Here is a 22,036-nt window from a genome sequence, read left to right on the forward strand (position 1 = left end):
ACTGGTGTACTCACTCAGGCAATCACTGACAGAGTTGTTGGTAAACCAAAACGGCCGGATGGACCGGTCCCGCAGCCAGCTGCAGTGTTGTTGTTGTGCTCTCCCCGGACGGCTGATGGTGGCTGTCTTTCCCTGCACCTTTTAGAATGTTCTGACTCCTGTGGTTGCCCACCGGTAGTCCGCTTCCCAGCGTATAGGTGCCGCAGGAGCCCGTTTTGCCCACAGGTGCTGGCCCTTGGATCTCTACCCTGTGGCGGTGGCTGTATATCCTCACGGTGTGGACTGTTGCCTTCTGTCGGGACTTGGTTGTTGGGGAACCCCTGGGGTTCCTGTCACACTCGGATTTGACTATTGACGGCAGCTCCAAGCCTGGTCGGGGTCCAATGGCCCTGCCTGTGTGCTTAGCTTCACTCCACTCCCCGGTTCAGTACCGGCGGGCCAACGCCCGACCCCGGTCCTTACGGCTTCGCAAAGGCAGAGTTCCACCAACTCCCGTAGACGACCACCACCGTCTGCCAACCTTGCTGTCAGTGCCTGGGCTCCTACCCAGACACCTGAAGTGTTTACTCCTCTCACTTCCACCTCCAAAACTGATCTGACACTTTTCCCGCCTCCAGGCCTGTGAACTCCTTGGTGGGTGGGGCCAACCGCCTGGCTCCGCCCCACCTGGTGTGGACATCAGACCTTGGAGGGAGGCAACAAGGGTTTTTGATTGACTGTTGTAACTGTCTAGGGTGGGGGGGGGTGTATGTTGGTATATATGTGACTACCTGGCTAGTCCAGGGCTTCACAAGAGCTCCATCTGCACACGTGCGGACTCTGGGCGCCATTATTTGAAGTCCTTACTATTGACATCGTCAGAATGGCTTGTACCTCGCCGGCCACCGCCAACCACAGCAGCTGCGCCCACCGCCGCTAACCACAGCAGGTGCGCCGGCCGCCTTTGCACACAGCAGCTGCGCCGGCCACCGCACAGAGCTCCTGCCTCCTGTGCCCCCTCTAAATCACCACCTGGTAAGCTACATTCGGATTTTAAGACACACCCCTAATTTTCCTCCCAAATATTTGGGAGGAAAAGTGCATCTTATAATCCGAAAAATACGGTATATACAGAATAAAACATTTTCTGAGAGTTACACAGAGTATACAGAACAGGAGAAGTGGTACTGTGCAGCAGAATAAGGCCTTGCTTCCACTAGCATATAAATAATTGCTCCGATACTCATCTAGGAAAGTGGGACAAGTGTCATGCATATGTTATTGCGTATGTCATGTTAGTGAGTTTTTTTATCTGATATCATCCCTATGACATGCGTTTACCATCCATATGCGATGCATTTTTAACATTCTAGAATACTCTGCAAATTCTTACTAGTGGTCAGAAATAATAAAGCAAATATAAACAGATATATAGACATACAGACATATTATAAACTTTCACCCCTTTGTGGTTATCATGTGACACTAAAGGGTTTTAGCCTTGTTTAACCTAATAAATAAATAATTTAAATAATGACGTGGGGTACCCCCTGTTTTTGATAACCAGCAAAGGTAAAGCAGACAGCTGAGGGCTGATCTTATCAGGCTGGAAAGGTCCACGGTTATTGGGCCCTTCCCAGCCTAAAAATACCATCACACAGCCTCCCCATAAGTGGCGCCTCACATTAGATGTGCCAATCTTGGCGCTTTACCTCAGGTCTTCCCTATTGCCCTGGTGTGTTGACAATCAAGGTAATGGTTTACGGGGATGATGTCGGCTGTGTAGTGGCAGCTGACAACAAGCCCTGGTGTTGGTAATGAAAAGGTGTCTATCAGACAACCCCATTACTAACCCAGTAAGTAATAAGAAAAAAAACACACACAAAAATAGTTTATTTGAAAAACACTGCCTGACTTTATCTCTGGTTCAACACTTTTTTGAAAAAAAACCCAGAATATGCAGGTTGTAGTTCCAGGAAAATTGATGTAGCCCACAAATGAAAACCTGAAAAACACAAAAATAGACAAATGAAAACGAGACACTGTCCACGTTCACCAATTTATTTTAAAATAAATGTTCCTAGCTCTGATGTGGTCCAGCGGTTCCCACCATGTTCCTTAATTACACAGATCTAAGTCTATGGAATCTCAGAACGAGGCTCCATAGACTTTGAGCAGCAGCTACTCTCGGCTCAGGCTGCGCTCTGTGAGCTCCGGTGACTCTGCCAAGCGGTGATGTCAGGAAATAACTACACTTCATTATAAAATATATATATATGTATTTCCCAAAGTAAAAAAAAGCAGATGTACTGCAAAAACAGAAATGAAAAATTCTATATACATATTTTGTATCTGTAACATGCTGAAAAATACACGGATGCTGGAAAAAAAATTCTCCAAATTGGAAAAAAAAATCCCCAAATAAAAAAAATGTATAAATTGTCCTGCAAAAAAACCCCGCAAAAATATAAAGATTTTACCTCCGAGCGACAACGCAAATCATTTTATTTTTATTTAAAAACATCATTTTGAAAGTCAGAAATTATAAAGATGAAAAACAACTGTACATTTCTGGTGACAGAACACCGTTATATTATTACTTCTACCTGATAATAAAAAATGGATTTAAGAAAATCAAATAGCACTAAATATTTCTATGGTTCTGAAGAAAAATCTTATAAAGCTAAGGGATAGAAGAAGAAAAAAGGTTGTGGTTCTTGAATGAGACAATAATAAAAAAAAATATGGCTCATGGGTCACATTAAGCCGTGTCCTGAAAGGGTTAAAGAGAAATGCAAACTAAAAAGATAAAATACAACACAAATACACTGCTTGTGACATCTCTGCGGGGTTTGAGCACGTCACGTGACACTGCCCGCTCCTATGACAGCTGCAGGTAGCGCTAGTGAGCCCCTAGCGGCTGTAGAGGTTACTGCAGCGCCTGGCCTCTTCCTGTGTGACCTCGTTTCTATGGTGACCGCAGTGCACCTGAGCCTGTGCCGCTGTGTTCCACGGTAGACAGCAGGGAACCCGCTCCAACCGGAAATACTCGGCTACCGGCCTATTGTGGCGTGTCACCCGCACGGCCTGAACTGCAGGATAGCGAGGCAGTGCCGCATCTCCGGGGGGGCTCCCATCATGCCTTGCTTTATTGTGGCTGGTAACTCTGGGAGATCGGAGTGAAGGCAGCTGGACAGGAGCAGGCCGGCGGACATGCGCCCGTAACCTCCTGCAGGTATGTGCGCCCCTCATGTGCCATACTGGACTGGCATGGGGCGAGCGTGTATCCAGGTGATTGTATGTGGCACGGTCAGTGTACAGTGTGTGATATGTGCAGCTGCAGACATCTGATGTGCTCTGCGCTGTGCCCTCCATGTTACTTAGCCCACATTGTGCCCACCTTAGGCTGCACCCTGTGTTGTGCCCACCGTGGGACGCCCCATGGATTGTGCCCGCCGTGGGACGCCCCATGGATTGTGCCCGCCGTGGGACGCCCCATGGATTGTGCCTGCCGTGGGACGCCCCATGGATTGTGCCCGCCGTGGGACGCCCCATGGATTGTGCCCGCCGTGGGACGCCCCATGGATTGTGCCCGCCGTGGGACGCCCCATGGATTGTGCCCGCCGTGGGACGCCCCATGGATTGTGCCCGCCGTGGGACGCCCCATGTGTTGCGGCTAAGTGATCTGGGCGATGATGTGACCTGATCATTATCAGACTTGTCTTGTTACATTGCAGGATAAAGTAATACAGTGCGGCTGTGACATCTGCAGCGCCCCCGATTTACTCTACAATGTGGCACTGTAAGGCTACTTTCACACATCAGTTTTCTGCATTCAGGCACAATCCTTTTTTTTCCCTGATCCAACGGATCCGGCAAAAAATGTAAAAACCGTATCCACCGGATCCGGTTTTTAATGGATCCGTTATGCCGGATGCGAAAAAAAACGGATCAGTTGGATCCGTTTTGCATCCGCTTTGTCCGTTTTTGGGTTTTTTTGTGCTGGATCCATTTTTTCAAAACATTGGAGCATGCTCAGTTTACAAAAACTGATCCGGCAGTCGCATCCGTTTTTTGCCGCATTACGCCGCATCCGGCGTCCATAGGCTTCCATTGTAAATATGCCGTATCGTGCCGGATCCGGCCGCCGCATGCGGTTTCTTCCACTGCGCATGCTCAGTAGCATGCCGCAACCGGAAAAAACCGGATGGGCCGCATGTAAAAACTTATGCAAAGGATGCGGTGTTTTCGCCGCATCCGTTGCATAGGTTTCACAGCCGGATTGAGCCGCACTGCTCAAACCAGATATGTGAAAGTAGCCTAAGGCTGCATTCACATGTCCTGTAATCATCCGTTAGAATGGATCCTGCAGAGATCCATTGGGAAAATTGTTTCTGGTGGATCCGTTTTTTTACATTGGAGAATGGATTGCTATTTATCTTCCACATGTAACAGTTCCTGTAAGAAAAACCCGGATCCTTTTACAAATACAAGAATAACAGATGACTAAATAGCAATCTAATAACGGATCCGTTCTCCATAGACTTCAATGTTAAAAAAAACAAAAACGAATCCAGCAGAAATCAGGTATTTAGCAACAGAGAAAAGTTGTGTTTTGCAGAACTTTTTTCCCAACAGATCTCTGCAGGATCCGCTATGACTGATGATTACAGGACGTGTGAACTTAGCCTAATACATGGCGCATCAGACCTGTGTGAGAGCACCGCCCTACAGGGGATTCAGCGATTAGGGCCTGGTTTTGTGTTATCTGTAAGTAAAATTGTCTGAGCCAGATACTAGCAGCAGTCAGCGGTAGAGTATGGCGTTCTCTGGGCACAATGGGGCAGGACTATTAACCCCTTCAGCCCCGGGGCACTTTCCGTTTTTGCGTTTTTGTTTTTTGCTCCCCTTCTTCCGAGAGCCGTAACTTTTTTATTTTTCCGTCAATCTTGCCATATGAGGGCTTGTTTTTTGCGGGACAAGTTGTACTTTTAAATGAAACCATAAGTTTTACCATATGGTGTACTGGAAAGCAGCAAAAAAATTCCAAGTGTGGAAAAATTGCAAAAAAAGTGTGATGGCACAATAGTTTTTGGGATGTTTTATTCACGGTGTTCACTATATGGTAAAACTGATGTGTGGGTATGATACCTGAGGTCGGTGCGAGTTTGTAGACACCAAACATGTATAGGTTTACTTGTATCTAAGGGGTTAAAAAAAATTCACAAGTTTGTCCAATAAAAGTGGCGCACGTTTTGCGCCATTTTCCGAAACACGTAGCGTTCTTATTTTTTGGGATCTATGGCTCAGTGACAGCTTATTTTTTGCGTCTCGAGCTGATGTTTCTAATGGTAGCATTTTTGCGCAGATGCTACGTTTTGATCGCCTGTTATTACATTTTGCGTAAAACTTGCGGCGACCAAAAAACGTAATTTTGGCATTTGGAATTTTTTTGCCACTACGCCGTTTACCAATCAGATTAATTGATTTTATATTTTGATAGATCGGGCATTTCTGAACGCGGCGATACCAAATATGTGTATATTTATTTATTTTTTAACCCTTTAATTTTCAATGGGGGGAAAGGGGGGTGATTTGAACTTTTAGGTTTTTTGTTTTTTTTTTAATTTTTTAAAACTTTTTTTTTACTTTTTTTATTTTATTTTACTAGTCCCCCTAGGGGGCTATAGCGATCAGCAATCCGATTGCTGATCGCTATCTGCTGATCACAGCTAGACCGCTGTAAACAGCAGAAATAGTCACTTTCTTTCTTCCTCTGCTCCGTGCCGAGGAAGAATGAAAGTGAAACTTCGTAGCACCAGGCGTCATCACATGACCCTGTGCTACGATGGCAACCACCGAACGTCACGTGATCACTCACGTGACGTCCGGAGGGGGCGGCGGTAAGTAAAAAAGATGGCCGCGCGCATATAGATCTCGCTGCCAGACTTTGGCAGCGAGATCTAAGGGGTTAATGTTCCGGGTGGAATGCGATTCCACTCGGAACATGTAGGCACACATGTCAGCTGTTGAAAACAGCTGATATGTGTGCCGATCCACGCCGCCTGCCCGCGGCAGGGGGCGGGGCTTACCGGGACACGATCCATGACGGATATATCCGTCCATGGTCGTGAAGGGGTTAATACTGTCCTAAACTAAAGCAGCTGAAACTAGACCCCGCCGGGTGAAACGCAGCAAACGTGTGACGGAATTGTGCAACTTGTTAGACACTGACACTTTTCTTTCCGCTGTTCGTTCACTTTCCTAGTTCATTATTTTACACCTAAATCTTGGTACTTCGGGTCCACATTTAAACCTCTTAACGCACCACTGTGGAGTTGTATCATTAATGCATGTTCCCTGCCCGTAGTGATATACTTACCAGCTGGCATCACTGTGGTCCTGGGACGCCATCTTGTGGCCACAGCTCCTGTTTAATCATACAGTCAGGGCCAGAAATATTTGGACAGTGACACAAGTTTTGTTATTTTAGCTGTTTACAAAAACATGTTCAGAAATACAATTATATATATAATATGGGCTGAAAGTGCACACTCCCAGCTGCAATATGAGAGTTTTCACATCCAAATCGGAGAAAGGGTTTAGGAATCATGGCTCTGTAATGCATAGCCTCCTCTTTTTCAAGGGACCAAAAGTAATTGGACAAGGGACTCTAAGGGCTGCAATTAACTCTGAAGGCGTCTCCCTCGTTAACCTGTAATCAATGAAGTAGTTAAAAGGTCTGGGGTTGATTACAGGTGTGTGGTTTTGCATTTGGAAGCTGTTGCTGTGACCAGACAACATGCGGTCTAAGGAACTCTCAATTGAGGTGAAGCAGAACATCCTGAGGCTGAAAAAAAAGAAAAAATCCATCAGAGAGATAGCAGACATGCTTGGAGTAGCAAAATCAACAGTCGGGTACATTCTGAGAAAAAAGGAATTGACTGGTGAGCTTGGGAACTCAAAAAGGCCTGGGCGTCCACGGATGACAACAGTGGTGGATGATCGCCGCATACTTTCTTTGGTGAAGAAGAACCTGTTCACAACATCAACTGAAGTCCAGAACACTCTCAGTGAAGTAGGTGTATCTGTCTCTAAGTCAACAGTAAAGAGAAGACTCCATGAAAGTAAATACAAAGGGTTCACATCTAGATGCAAACCATTCATCAATTCCAAAAATAGACAGGCCAGAGTTACATTTGCTGAAAAACACCTCATGAAGCCAGCTCAGTTCTGGAAAAGTATTCTATGGACAGATGAGACAAAGATCAATCTCTACCAGAATGATGGGAAGAAAAAAGTTTGGAGAAGAAAGGGAACGGCACATGATCCAAGGCACACCACATCCTCTGTATAACATGGTGGAGGCAACATGATGGCATGGGCATGCATGGCTTTCAATGGCACTGGGTCACTTGTGTTTATTGATGACATAACAGCAGACAAGAGTAGCCGGATGAATTCTGAAGTGTACCGGGATATACTTTCAGCCCAGATTCAGCCAAATGCCGCAAAGTTGATCGGACGGCGCTTCATAGTACAGATGGACAATGACCCCAAGTATACAGCCAAAGCTACCCAGGAGTTCATGAGTGCTAAAAAGTGGAACATTCTGCAATGGCCAAGTCAATCACCAGATCTTAACCCAATTGAGCATGCATTTCACTTGCTCAAATCCAGACTTAAGACGGAAAGACCCACAAACAAGCAAGACCTGAAGGCTGCGGCTGTAAAGGCTTGGCAAAGCATTAAGAAGGAGGAAACCCAGCGTTTGGTGATGTCCATGGGTTCCAGACTTAAGGCAGTGATTGCCTCCAAAGGATTCGCAACAAAATATTGAAAATAAAAATATTTTGTATGGGTTTGGTTTATTTGTCCAATTACTTTTGACCTCCTAAAATGTGGAGTGTTTGTAAAGAAATGTGTACAATTCCTACAATTTCTATCAGATATTTTTGTTCAAACCTTCAAATTAAACGTTACAATCTGCACTTGAATTCTGTTGTAGAGGTTTCATTTCAAATCCAATGTGGTGGCATGCAGAGCCCAACTCGCGAAAATTGTCACTGTCCAAATATTTCTGGACCTAACTGTATATATCTATGAGAGCCTCTTTTTGGCTCTCATAGACTTACATTGATAAGTGGCTTCCGGTGCACCCATCAAACTCTAGAGTGAGCCGGCCGGTCACAACTAGCAGGAGACAACCGGAGCAGTATTGAGAACAGAGGAATACGGTTGCTGGGAAGTATATTACTGGGGCAAGGAATTCGTTATACCACTCCGGCGGTGAAATTAAAAAAAAAAAAAACAACACCAAAGTTGTGTTTTCAAGGGATCTGTCACTAGTATTCTGCTACCCCATCTGAGAGCAGCATGATGTAGAGACAGAGACCCGATTTCCAGCGATGTGTCACTTACTGAGTTGTTTACTGTAATTTTAATAAAATCACTGTCAGTTATTTGAATGTGGCGCTCTATAACCCCACACACAACACTGACCTCTTTCTACCCACAAATGGTGTACACAGACACTTACCAATTAGTGGTGAGGGCGGGGTTACACAGAGCTGATGAATATGCTGGACTACGTGGCAATAGGCCAAGTAGTCCTCTAATGATCTACCACTGATTAAACAGTGATTTTATTAAAACTATACTAAGCAGCCCAGTAAGTGACACACCGCTGGAATCAGGATCTCTGCAGCTACATTATGTTGCTCTCAGATTAGGTCGCAAAAATCTGGTGACAGATTTCCCTTAAGGATTTTTTTTCCTTTCTTACAAAAGCCACAACTTTTGTATTTCTTCCGAGTGAGAAGAAATAGTGAAAACACAATTCTGTCATTGGTTTTCCAGTTTTCTTTTTACAGTGATCCCTATATATTTTGGTGTATTTTTACTCTTTTAGTGGCATAACAAAACTATGTAGAAAATGAATAGTAAAAAATTGGTTTGTGCCGCCATATTCAAAGACCCATAACGTTATCTTTTCATCAATGGACCTGTATCAGGGCTCGTTTCTGCATCCCGGGTGTGTGTGTGGATACGGCTCACTCACTGGCATTGAGATAGGCACGAGGGGCGACTTTACACAAAAACATCCAGGCTTTAGTAAGGCTGCATAAAGCAAGCCACACAAGGAAAATAAACGGCCTTTCTTTGCAGGGAAACAGCGTACACAGTCATAGCAAATGCACTACAGTGTTAATCCAGCCCACTAGTCCAATCATGGAGATTTCACACAGAGACTTCTTGCCTCCACACCCAGACAGCTAATGTATCCACTTAGACTTTCTTCTGTCTCCGATACCACGTCTCAGTACCCATCTCTCCCACTGCTCGTAAACCTGGCCTTTGTCAGCCCTATTAACCAACTCTCAGTACTATATGTACTGGAGCTTCCTTCTGGGCTTACATCACAGGGGATAATGACCTCTTTGATGCAAATCTCCCATCCATGACATGTCCAGCGGCCATCTTTAAAAAAAAAAAATTATTTATTTAAAATTTTTATTTTTTGATGGGGCTAAGTGGGTGAATCCAATGGGTTTTTTTTTTTTGTTTGTGGAAAAACCCCTTTAAGTAAAAAAAAACAAAGTAAATTTTAAAGATTATTTTAATCAATAGATCTTGAAATAATTTCCATAATTGGATGTGTGTTTAAATAACCTGTGCTGAGATGATCTTATATATGTGCCCCTGCTATGTACTGTGTAATGGCTGTGTCTGACCGTACAGGGGCATGGGCTGATCATACCACCGCTCCTGGAAACCCGATATAAGCATTCAGCGTAGAGTAGTGATAAACGTGAGCCGAGCCTTACTGCGGTCTCTGGGAGGCAGAATAAACATTTATTGGTAACTCCGTTTACCGTGCGGTGTAAGTGATTGGATGGCTTTATTCTTAGGGTTGGTGCGATTGCCAGATTTATATCATACGTTTGTTTGTTTTTATGTTTGGCTACTATCACGCACTAAAAAACACCTTTTGACAAAAAAAGCCAAAACAATTTCTGAATTGCTGTTTTTTGTTCATGAGAATCCAAAAATATGAATAGTAAGTGATCCAAAAAAATGTGCCCAAAAGTGGTACCAATAAAAACATCAACTCATCCTGCAAAAAACAAGCCCTCACATGACTGTCAGCAGAAATATAGAAATACTATAGCTCTCAAAATAAAGTGATGCAAAACCTTGCTTTTTGCGGGATGTGTTTTATTTTATTGGTGCCTCTTTTGGGCACATAATATTTCTTTGATCGCCTTCTGTTTGGATTTTTGGATTCTCATGAGCAAAAAACAGCAATTCGGAAGTTTGGGGGTTTTTGGTTAGGCCATTCACCTTTTGGTAAAAGTGATAGCTTTATTATTCCAGTCAGTACGATTATAACGATAACTTATTTATATCAATTTATTTTTTTTAAGGGGGTTTTTTGCCTCTTTTTCACAATCAAAACAATTTTATAGAAGAAGTATTTGTTTTTGCATCACTGTATAGTGAGAGTTGTAGTTTTTTTTATTTTCCCACTGATGGAGCTGTATGGCAGCCTGTTTTTTTGTGGGTCAAGATGACATTTTAAACTATACCATTTTTTATTTACATTTGTCCTTTTGATCGCTTTTATTCTACTTATGTATTACAATACATGAGTCCCGTCAGATTACACTGCCAGAACGCCTGTCACTGTAATCTGGCCTAACAGGCCACCATACCTGGCACATCAGAAGGTCATTGTTGGACCTCCGGGTGCCATGACAACCATCAGCTCCCCGTGAGTTCGTCACGGGGGTGCCCATGTAGGTGATAGAAGGAGCCCCCTCCCTTCCCACAACCTTCCAAATATCACGATCACCATCCCTGGCTGTTAGCTAAGCAGGAGATGCCGTTAATTCAGCATCTCTGCACAATCATGCTGTGATCGGTCAGTCAAATTGACTGACAGATCATAGAAACCTGACTGCGGAGAACGATGAAATGGGTCTCCGCACCTCTTACTGTGCCGGTCAGCTGTCAGTGACTGCTGCCAGCCTGGAGGTGTTACTGTGTGTTTCACAGAGGGACAGTTTAAATCCATGACGGGCATAGCACATCAAGATGTAGGAACTGACACTTGCTCATGACGTGTTATGTCCATAATTCGTCGTTAAAGGGTTAAATGGAAGTCCCTTGCTCGCCGACTTATACTCACCTGCCTCCGTTGTCTTCATCTCTTTCCAGCATCACTCCCCTCGGCCTCCTGTGATTTGTGACCAGCCGGCAGCTCCAGTGTTTCATGGAGTGTGCCGGAGGTCAGAACTCAATGCAACTCTATGAGAGCCTTGTTCTGACCTCATTCTTCCTCTACCAGAGATGCATTGCGACCTTGTGCCGTAAATTCTGACTTCTGGACAGAAAAGAGTTTGGGTCACAAGATGGCGCTGCAGGACCAGAGTGGCACCAAAACCCGATAAAGCTGGGAAAGTAAATATATGACAGGGGACTTGCATTTAAAGCGCCACTCCAGCGATGAAGAAAAATACACTTGAGTGGTGCCTTTAAAGGACCTTGGATTATATAGAGGTGGAAAAATGTGGGGGCTGCAAACATAAGTCTTCTGTTTCACGCCACTTGGTAGTTCCTCTCGATCGTAAAGTTTTTCTACTACCGTGTCCATACTGCATTTATACAGTGGGTTCTGGGCTTCGGTCTGAATCCCAGGGTTCAATGGAGTCTTTTTTTTTTTTTCCTTTTTCTGAACGTATCCGTCTAAAAGAAAACTGACCTTGCCGCAAAAAAAATAAAAAACTGGGTTCATTTGATCTACATTTGTATCATTGCAAATTGGTCGTTTCTAGGAAAAATTCCATCAATAGAATCCTTTTATGTGAGTAGATGGACAGAGGGGAATTATCATTAGGGATTGTATTGTTCGTGACACTAGGAATGTCATCGGCTGTATTGTTTATCCTTGTAGGCTATATTATATAAGGCACACTGGCCGGAAATGAATAACAAGGTTCAGAGATCACTTTCGTAATACTAGAATAGGCCTCAATACCCACAGCCTATTGGCACATAAAACTGCGAGTAATAGCAACCCAATTGGTAGGCATTTTGCAGGTATAGACATTAAGGTTTCTTGGAGGGGTGGAGATATCAATAGCAATTTGGATAAACTGGAAGCTCTTTGGATTTACCAATAATGATGAGCAAGTTTTGAAATACTCGGATTTGTGATACTAGTAACGAGTACTGTCTAATACTCGCATATTCGTTCCCAATAGCGTGTGCAATGCAAGTCAATGGGGAATACTCGAAATGTAGCGAGTAACCCAATGCTGTACTATTCGTGCGAGTAGCGAATGGTGTGGCATCGGGGTCACTCGTTACTTTGTGAGTATTTCGCATTGACTTGCATTGCACATGCTATTTGGAATGAATACGTGAGTATTAGACAGTACTGGTTCTGAAAATAGCGAATCCGAGTATTTCGAAACTCGATCATCATTATTTACCAACTCTGAGCCCTCGCTCCGGAAGGGTTCACTTTGCATTTTAATCTTGTCCTTTATTAGAAGATGAATCAAACTTCCTTGCCAGGACACACATATATATATATATATATATATATATATATATATATATATATATATATATATATATATATATATATATATATATATATATATATATATATATATATTGTTGAAATGAATGGCAAGGTATTTTTCATATTTTCTAGTTTTTCACCAATTTATTTGTAAATATGAGATTCTCATAGTTTTTTTTCCCGACATTCGGGGGTTTATGCTGATGTCGCATCGGCTTCTCAATTGTTTTGCTATATTCTATGGTGTTCGGTGCAGTATTTTTTCTTCACTTCCGGTATATTGTTGTCACATGTTGCATCATCTTAGTCCTTAACATTCTCCCTTCTCCTACATCCTTTAATTGAAGACATATTCTGTTCATACACCCGTTCCTTTCTTCCTCCCTCCTAGCGTTTTGAAGTATTGCAACAATATTTATGGATACACTTTTTTTTTTTTTTTTTTTTAATACAAATTAGGCCACATGGATATTTGATGATTTTTATTTTTTTTTTATTTTTTGTAGCAGCATTTCTGTACTTTTGTCTTTTTGAGGTGTCATGTTTTCAATAAAGCTGCTTTGTTATTGCTGCTTCCTGGTATATGGCGTTAACAAAATTTTATCGATACAGTCATATGTGGATTTTACGACCAAATAGAAAAAAACTCTAATAAAATCTAACTTTTAATAAATGTATTTAAAAGTTAAAAACACATTAAAAAATATTAATAGTGATGGGAGAGCGAGACTCTTAAGGGCAAAATATCCAGAGGGAGAAAAAACATGAATCAATACAAATTCATTTGGTGAAAGACTTGGGGCAATAATAACCCTGTTATGCCCTAGTATTCCCTACCTAGCAATGTAAGGTGACACCCTAAAGGCTTGTGGCGCCTCATTCACCGACAGGACTCCCTGGATGAAAAAAACTCGATAAAAACATATGTAAAAAAATGCGAATAATCTAATTTACATATTAGGTGCAGAAATTCTGCAACATCAAAAGCTCATCGTGAAAACGTAGCCTAACTGTATTTTCCGATTTGTAAGACACACTTTTTCCCCCCAAAAAATGGGGAAAAATGGGGGTGCTTCTTACAAACTGCATATGGCTTACCGAGGCGGCAGTGGTGGCGCAGGGTTGGCAATTTGGAGGGTGTGTCACTGCAGTGTAGGAGCTCAAGAGGGTCTGCAATGCTGCAGGCTCGTGGGGTGTCACAGCGGGTGCCATTGTTTTGCGGGCTGCTTTGAATCGCCGATGATTGACGCGATGGACTTCAAGAAAATGGCCGCGGAGGCCAATCTGCGCACGCGTCGCCTCCGCTGCCATTTTCTTGAAGTCCATCGCATCAACGGCCGGCGATTCAATGGAGCCTGCAGTCCGCCGGCAGATCAATTGCGACATTCCATAAGCCCGCAGTATCGCTGACCCTTTGCTGCCGCACACTGACCACCTTGATCCATGACACCTCCTCCACCGAGCCCGCCGGCAGATCAATGGCGCCCGCCGCCGTGACACCCCACGAGCCAACAGCATTGCCGACTCTCCTGAGCCAATACACCACCTCCTCTGAGGCCGCAGCATCGCCGACCCTGCCTTCTGTGACCTTGCTGAGCCGCTCCCCACTGGAGAGCTAATATAAGAGGCACTAGGATTATAAGACTGACCCTCATTTTTACAGTAAAAATTATTGTTTCCTATTTCCCTCCTTCAAATTTTAGGGTGCGTCTTATAATTTGATGCATTTTATAAAACTAAAAATACGATATTTGAGTTTGACGCTGCACAATTTCTGCCCCTTAGTTTACTTGTGTTTTTTTCATTGCTTTTTTCTGTGCGTTTTTTTAACATACGTTTTCTTTGTCGTCCATTGGGAGACCCAGACAATTGGGTGTATAGGCTATGCCTCCGGAGGCCGCACAAAGTATTACACTAAAAGTGTAAAGCCCCTCCCCTTCTGCCTATACACCCCCCGTGCTCCCACGGGCTCCTCAGTTTTTTGCTTTGTGCGAAGGAGGCAGTCATGCACGCACAGCTCCACAGATTAGTCAGCAGCAGCTGCTGACTATGTCGGATGGAAGAAAAGTGGGCCCATATTGGGCCCCCAGCATGCTCCCTTCTCACCCCACTCTTGTCGGCGGTGTTGTTAAGGTTGAGGTATCCATTGCGGGTACGGAGGCTGGAGCCCACATGCTGTTTTCCTTCCCCATCCCCCTTAGGGCTCTGGGTGAAGTGGGATCCTAATCGGTCTCCAGGCACTGAGGCCGTGCTCCATCCACAGCTCCCGAGGACTCTGCTGGATAGGAGCCGAGTATCGTTCAGGGACATGGCCCTGCTACTTGGAGGTACTCTGTGTCCCCGTGGGGACCGCGCACAGCAACACTCCAGCATTGCTGGGTGTGCTAGTGCACCGGGGACCGCGGCGCTGACCGGGTTAAATGTGCCATTACACACTGCAGCGTCGCTGAGTGTGTTTGTGTATGGGGACTACCGCGCTGACCGCCGCTGCCATGGTTAACACTGCGGCGCGGCTGGGACTTGTAGTGCGCCGGGGACTTTCGCGCCGGCCGCGCTTATACGGCGGCCGCGCTTATTACTCGAGTCCCCGGCTTTTGCGGCCTAGTCTCCTTTCCTCCCACCCCCAGCCCTGACAGGCAGGGGAAGGGCGGGACGCTGTACAGGACGAGCAGCAATGAGGGCTGGAGCATGCTTTGCATACTCCACCCCCCTCACTGTGCACAGTGGGGCACCAGTTCCCGCACTTTCTGGGTCACGCCCACGGCTCCCTCCTCTCCTCAGGACGCCGGCAGCCATTCCTGTCAGCTCCTCGGACGCTGCAGAGGGGGACAAATTCTGGGAGACCCAGGCAGGGATTCTGGTGGCCTCACAACCGCTTTAAGCGGGTGGTAAGCAGCACCTGTGGTGCTAGCCCCATTGTGCAGAAGTGTAATTATAAATTATATGTTTATGGTATATACTTTACACTGTATGGTGCACAGTTGATTTCTGGCTATATACCCTATTGTGTTGCTCAGGGAAGACAATAGCATGGCGCCCACAAAAGGCAGGGGTGCCAAAACACAGGCTTACTATGCTGCCTGCGCCGCCTGTACGACGCCGCTACCGGCAGGTTCCACTGACCCTCATTGTGTGCACTGCTCGGCCCCTGCTGCACTTACTCAGCCGGAGCCTCTGCTAAGGGGGGCCCAGGGGGAACCACCTGCTGACACTGTCCAGGTGACGGGGACGGAGTTTGCAGTCTTTACGGGTAAACTCTCTGAGACTATGGCTAAGATACTAGAAGCCTTGCAGTCCAGACCGGTATCTCAGCACAGGGACACTGTTGAATCATTGTTCCCTGGCCCCCCTCAGTTGGACCAACAATGTCCCCCCGGGGTGTCTCATAGATCCCAGGCTGAGGGCTCTGACACAGACCCCAGCCCCAGACCGACTAAGCGAGCTCGCTGGGAAATTCCCTCGACATCATCATATTGTTCAGGGTCTCAGCGGGGGGAATCTTTGGTTGATGAAGCGGAGACAGCTGATCAGGATTCTGATCCTGAGGCCGCTCTCAATCTTGATACTCCTGACGGGGACGCCATAGTGAACGATCTTATTGCGTCCATCAATCAAATGTTGGATATTTCTCCCTCAGCTCCTCCGGTGGAGGAGTCAGCTTCTCAGCAGGAGAAATTCCGTTTCAGGTTTCCCAAGCGTACACCGAGTATGTTTCTGGACCACTCTGATTTCAGAGAGGCAGTCCAGAATCACCATGATTGTCCAGATAAGCGTTTTTCTAAGCGCCTTAAGGATACACGTTATCCCTTTCCCCCTGACGTGGTCAAAGGTTGGACTCAGTGTCCCAAGGTGGATCCTCCAATCTCCAGACTGGCGGCTAGATCCATACTTGCAGTGGAAGATGGGGCTTCACTCAAAGATGCCACTGACAGGCAGATGGAGCTCTGGTTGAAATCCATCTATGAAGCTATCGGCGCTTCTTTTGCCCCAGCATTCGCAGCCGTATGGGCGCTACAAGCTATCTCAGCAGGTCAAGCGCAAATTGACGCAGCCACACGCACGTCCGCGCCGCAGGTGGCGTCCATAACCTCTCAGACGTCGGCATTTGCGTCTTACGCTATTAATGCTGTCCTGGACTCGGCGAGCCGTACGGCGGTTGCATCCGCCAATTCGGTGGTACTCCGCAGGGCCTTGTGGCTACGGGAATGGAAGGCAGATTCTGCTTCCAAAAAGCGCTTAACCAGTTTGCCAATTTCTGGCGACCGATTGTTTGGCGAGCGTTTGGATGAAATCATCAAACAATCCAAGGGAAAGGATACATCCTTACCCCAGCCCAAACCGAACATACCCCAACAGAGGAGGGGGCAGTCGAGGTTTCGGTCCTTTCGGGGCGCGGGCAGGTCCCAATTCTCCTCGTCCAAAAGGCCTCAGAAAGATCAAAGGAACTCTGATTCATGGCGGTCTAAGTCACGTCCTAAAAAGACCACCGGAGGTGCCGCTACCAAAGCGGCTTCCTCATGACTTTCGGCCTCCTCAATCCGCATCCTCGGTCGGTGGCAGACTCTCCCGCTTTTGCGACACCTGGCTGCCACGGGTAAAAGACCGTTGGGTGAGAGACATTCTGTCTCACGGTTACAAGATAGAGTTCACCTCTCGTCCCCCGACTCGATTCTTCAGGTCATCCCCGCCTCCTGAGCGAGCCGAGGCTCTTCTGCAGGCGCTGGGCACTCTGAAGGCAGGAGTGGTGGTCCCTCTTCCTCTTCAGCAACAGGGTCACGGTTTTTACTCCAACCTGTTTGTGGTCCCAAAGAAGGACGGGTCTTTCCGTCCTGTCCTGGACCTGAAACTGCTCAACAAACACGTAAAGACCAGGCGGTTCCGGATGGAATCCCTCCGCTCCGTCATCGCCTCAATGTCCCAAGGAGATTTCCTTGCATTGATCGATATCAAAGATGCTTATCTCCACGTACCGATTGCTCCAGAGCACCAGCGCTTCTTGCGCTTCGCCATAGGAGACGAACACCTGCAGTTCGTGGCACTGCCGTTCGGCCTGGCAACAGCCCCACGGGTTTTCACCAAGGTTATGGCTACTGTAGTAGCGGTCCTCCACTCTCAGGGTCACTCGGTGATCCCTTACTTGGACGATCTGCTGATCAAGGCACCCTCTCAAGAGGCATGCCAACACAGCCTCGACGCTACTCTGGAGACTCTCCAGAGTTTCGGGTGTATCATCAATTTTCCAAAGTCAAATCTGACACCGGCCCAATCGCTGACATATCTTGGCATGGAGTTTCATACCCTCTCAGCGATAGTGAAGCTTCCGCTGATCAAGCAGCGTTCACTACAGAAAGGGGTGCAATCTCTCCTTCAAGGTCAGGCACACCCCTTGAGGCGCCTCATGCACTTCCTGGGGAAGATGGTGGCAGCAATGGAGGCAGTCCCTTTCGCGCAGTTTCACCTGCGTCCTCTTCAATGGGACATCCTACGCAAATGGGACAGGAAGCCGACGTCCCTCGACAGGAACGTCTCCCTCTCTCAGGCGACCAAAGCTTCCCTTCGGTGGTGGCTTCTTCCCACTTCATTATCGAAGGGGAAATCCTTCCTACCCCCATCCTGGGAGGTGGTCACGACGGACGCGAGTCTGTCAGGGTGGGGAGCGGTCTTTCTCCACCACAGGGCTCAGGGTACGTGGACCCAGCAAGAGTCCTCACTTCAGATCAATGTTCTGGAAATACGGGCAGTGTATCTTGCCCTGAAAGCGTTCCAGCAGTGGCTGGAAGGCAAGCAGATCCGAATTCAGTCGGACAATTCCACAGCGGTGGCATACATCAACCACCAAGGCGGCACACGCAGTCGGCAAGCCTTCCAGGAAGTCCGGCGGATTTTGATGTGGGTGGAAGCCACGGCCTCCACCATCTCTGCAGTTCACATCCCAGGCGTGGAAAACTGGGAAGCAGATTATCTCAGTCGCCAGGGCATGGACGCAGGGGAATGGTCCCTTCACCCGGACGTGTTTCAGGAGATCTGTTGCCGCTGGGGGGTGCCGGACGTCGACCTCATGGCGTCCCGGCACAACAACAAGGTACCGACGTTCATGGCACGGTCTCAAGATCCCAGAGCTATGGCGGCAGACGCCTTAGTTCAGGATTGGTCGCAGTTTCAGCTCCCTTATGTGTTTCCTCCGCTGGCACTGTTGCCCAGAGTGTTACGCAAGATCAGGGCCGACTGCCGCCGCGTCATCCTCGTCGCTCCAGACTGGCCGAGGAGGTCGTGGTACCCGGATCTGTGGCATCTCACGGTCGGCCAACCGTGGGCACTACCAGACCGACCAGACTTGCTGTCTCAAGGGCCGTTTTTCCATCTGAATTCTGCGGCCCTCAACCTGACTGTGTGGCCATTGAGTCCTGGATCCTAGCGTCTTCAGGATTATCTCCAGAGGTCATTGCCACTATGAGACAGGCTAGGAAACCAACGTCCGCCAAGATCTACCACAGGACGTGGAAAATTTTCCTGTCGTGGTGCTCTGCTCAGGGTTTTTCTCCCTGGCCTTTTGCCTTGCCCACTTTTCTGTCCTTCCTTCAATCTGGACTGGAAAAGGGTTTGTCGCTCGGCTCCCTTAAGGGACAAGTCTCAGCGCTCTCTGTGTTTTTCCAGAAGCGCCTAGCCAGACTTCCACAGGTACGCACGTTCCTGCAGGGGGTTTGTCACATCGTTCCTCCTTACAAGCGGCCGTTAGAACCCTGGGATCTGAACAGGGTGCTGATGGTTCTTCAGAAACCACCATTCGAGCCAATGAGGGATATTTCTCTCTCACGCCTTTCGCAGAAAGTGGTTTTCCTAGTAGCAGTCACTTCTCTTCGGAGAGTGTCTGAGCTAGCAGCGTTGTCGTGCAAAGCCCCTTTCCTGGTGTTTCACCAGGACAAGGTGGTTCTGCGTCCGGTTCCGGAATTTCTCCCTAAGGTGGTATCCCCCTTTCATCTCAATCAGGATATCTCCTTACCCTCTTATTGTCCTCATCCAGTTCACCAATGTGAAAAGGATTTGCACTTGTTAGATCTGGTGAGAGCACTCAGACTCTACATTTCTCGTACGGCGCCCCTGCGCCGCTCGGATGCACTCTTTGTCCTTGTCGCTGGCCAGCGTAAAGGGTCACAGGCTTCCAAATCAACCCTGGCTCGGTGGATCAAGGAGCCAATTCTCGAAGCTTACCGTTCTGCTGGGCTTCCGGTTCCCTCAGGGCTGAAGGCCCATTCTACCAGAGCCGTGGGCGCGTCCTGGGCTTTGAGGCACCAGGCTACGGCTCAGCAGGTGTGTCAGGCGGCTACCTGGTCGAGCCTGCACACTTTCACGAAACACTATCAGGTGCATACCTATGCTTCGGCGGATGCCAGCCTAGGTAGACGAGTCCTTCAGGCGGCGGTTGCCCACCTGTAGGAAGGGGCCGTTTTCCGGCTCTATTACGAGGTATTATTTTACCCACCCAGGGACTGCTTTTGGACGTCCCAATTGTCTGGGTCTCCCAATGGAGCGACAAAGAAGGGAATTTTGTTTACTTACCGTAAATTCCTTTTCTTCTAGCTCCAATTGGGAGACCCAGCACCCGCCCCTGTTTTTTTGTGTACACATGTTGTTCATGTTGAATGGTTTCAGTTCTCCGATATTCCTTCGGATTGAATTTACTTTAAACCAGTTCATAATTTTTTTCCTCCTTCTTGCTTTTGCACCAAAACTGAGGAGCACGGGGGGTGTATAGGCAGAAGGGGAGGGGCTTTACACTTTTAGTGTAATACTTTGTGCGGCCTCCGGAGGCATAGCCTATACACCCAATTGTCTGGGTCTCCCAATTGGAGCTAGAAGAAAAGGAATTTACGGTAAGTAAACAAAATTCCCTTCTTTAGCGTGTTTTTGTTTCTGTTTACTGTGTCATGCTTTAAATAAAGCCACTTTGCTAGAAACTTCCTGGTATTGACATCATTGGGTGCTGATTACCTGCATTTTTGATTTGTTTATGCTGCCGAAACACACATTTTTTACCTGTGAATTTTGCACATCTAAGGCTCTGTGCGCACGTTGCATTCTATTCCACAGCGTGTAAGTCACTGCATGTGCGTCTCAGAACGCAGCCGAAAAAGCTACATTCTGAGACGCATTCGGCAGAACGCAACGTGCGCACATTCCTGGAGAATTCATGCTTGCTCTGCCATAGACAAAGTGGGAAAAGCATCCAGAATGCACATTTTTGACAGTGCCATCCCACTCGGCTCTGCAGCATCCCCATAGACTTGCAGTAGAGCTGAGTGGGACCGCACTGTCAAAAAGAGCATGGCTGGCTGCGAGACAGTGCCGCACGATCAGAATGAATTCAGATGAACTTCACCCGACTACATTGTGATCGCGCGGCTCTGTGCGTGTGCCGCGGCTTGATTTGCGGTCACACGTGAAGGACTCACCTGTGATCGCAAATCCCGTGAATTACTGCAGTGAGCCGCGCGATCAGCTCACTCAGGTTACTCGCGGCCACAGCTGCAGTCTTCCACCTGAGAGTGGTAGCCGCGAGTAACCTCAGTGACAGCACAGCTGATCGCGCGACTCACTTCAGTTGCTGCATGGAGCTCACAGGAGCGGTAGTGTTCTACTGCTGCGCCTGTCAGCTTCCAATGTAGCAGATGAGAAAGCCGCGGAGACACCATCACATATTTCTCAACGCTGGCAGGAAACTAGCCAGGTCTTTCACCGGGAAGGAACAACCATGGGAAGGGCAGTCTCCAGTCAAGGAGACCACCTATACCAAACATGGTATCCATCCACAGACAGCCGTTTCGGTAATACCCCGAAACGGCTGTCTGTGGATGGATACCATGTTTGGTATAGGTGGTCTCCTTGACTGGAGACTGCCCTTCCCATGGTTGTTCCTTCCCGGTGAAAGACCTGGCTAGTTTCCTGCCAGCGTTGAGAAACATGTGATGGTGTCTTCGCGGCTTTCTCATTTGCATACTTCCCAGGGGGCTTTGCTCTAGAATCACTGCGTTGAGAAACACGTGATGGTGTCTCCGCAGTGGATATGTTGATCTCCCTAAGATCAACAATGCTTGCTTAAGTAGTCTTTTACTAGGCATTGCCCCCACTAGCCAGATTCCTACTCCACACTGATGAGGGGCAAATACCCCGAAACGGCTGTCTGTGGATGGATACCATGTTTGGTATAGGTGGTCTCCTTGACTGGAGACTGCCCTTCCCATGGTTGTTCCTTCCCGGTGAAAGACCTGGCTAGTTTCCTGCCAGCGTTGAGAAACATGTGATGGTGTCTCCGCGGCTTTCTCATTTGCATACTTCCCAGGGGGCTTTGCTCTAGAATCACTGCGTTGAGAAACACGTGATGGTGTCTCCGCAGTGGATATGTTGATCTCCCTAAGATCAACAATGCTTGCTTAAGTAGTCTTTTACTAGGCATTGCCCCCACTAGCC

General features: G+C 47.2%; 1 protein-coding gene across 2 annotated transcripts in view; it reads left to right on the plus strand.

The window, feature by feature from the left end:
• The first annotated feature begins 2,939 nt into the window (after window positions 1–2,939).
• Window positions 2,940–22,036, plus strand: part of CCDC92 (coiled-coil domain containing 92) — a 37,322-nt gene continuing 18,225 nt past the window's right edge. For both annotated transcript variants that reach the window (XM_075322649.1, XM_075322657.1), the window contains exon 1: window positions 2,940–3,214. The gene's annotated coding sequence lies outside the window, so the exon portion shown is untranslated. The remainder of the gene's footprint in view (window positions 3,215–22,036) is intronic.

The sequence above is a fragment of the Anomaloglossus baeobatrachus genome, chromosome 1 (assembly GCF_048569485.1).
Source record: "Anomaloglossus baeobatrachus isolate aAnoBae1 chromosome 1, aAnoBae1.hap1, whole genome shotgun sequence".
NCBI classification, from domain to species: Eukaryota; Metazoa; Chordata; class Amphibia; order Anura; family Aromobatidae; genus Anomaloglossus; species Anomaloglossus baeobatrachus.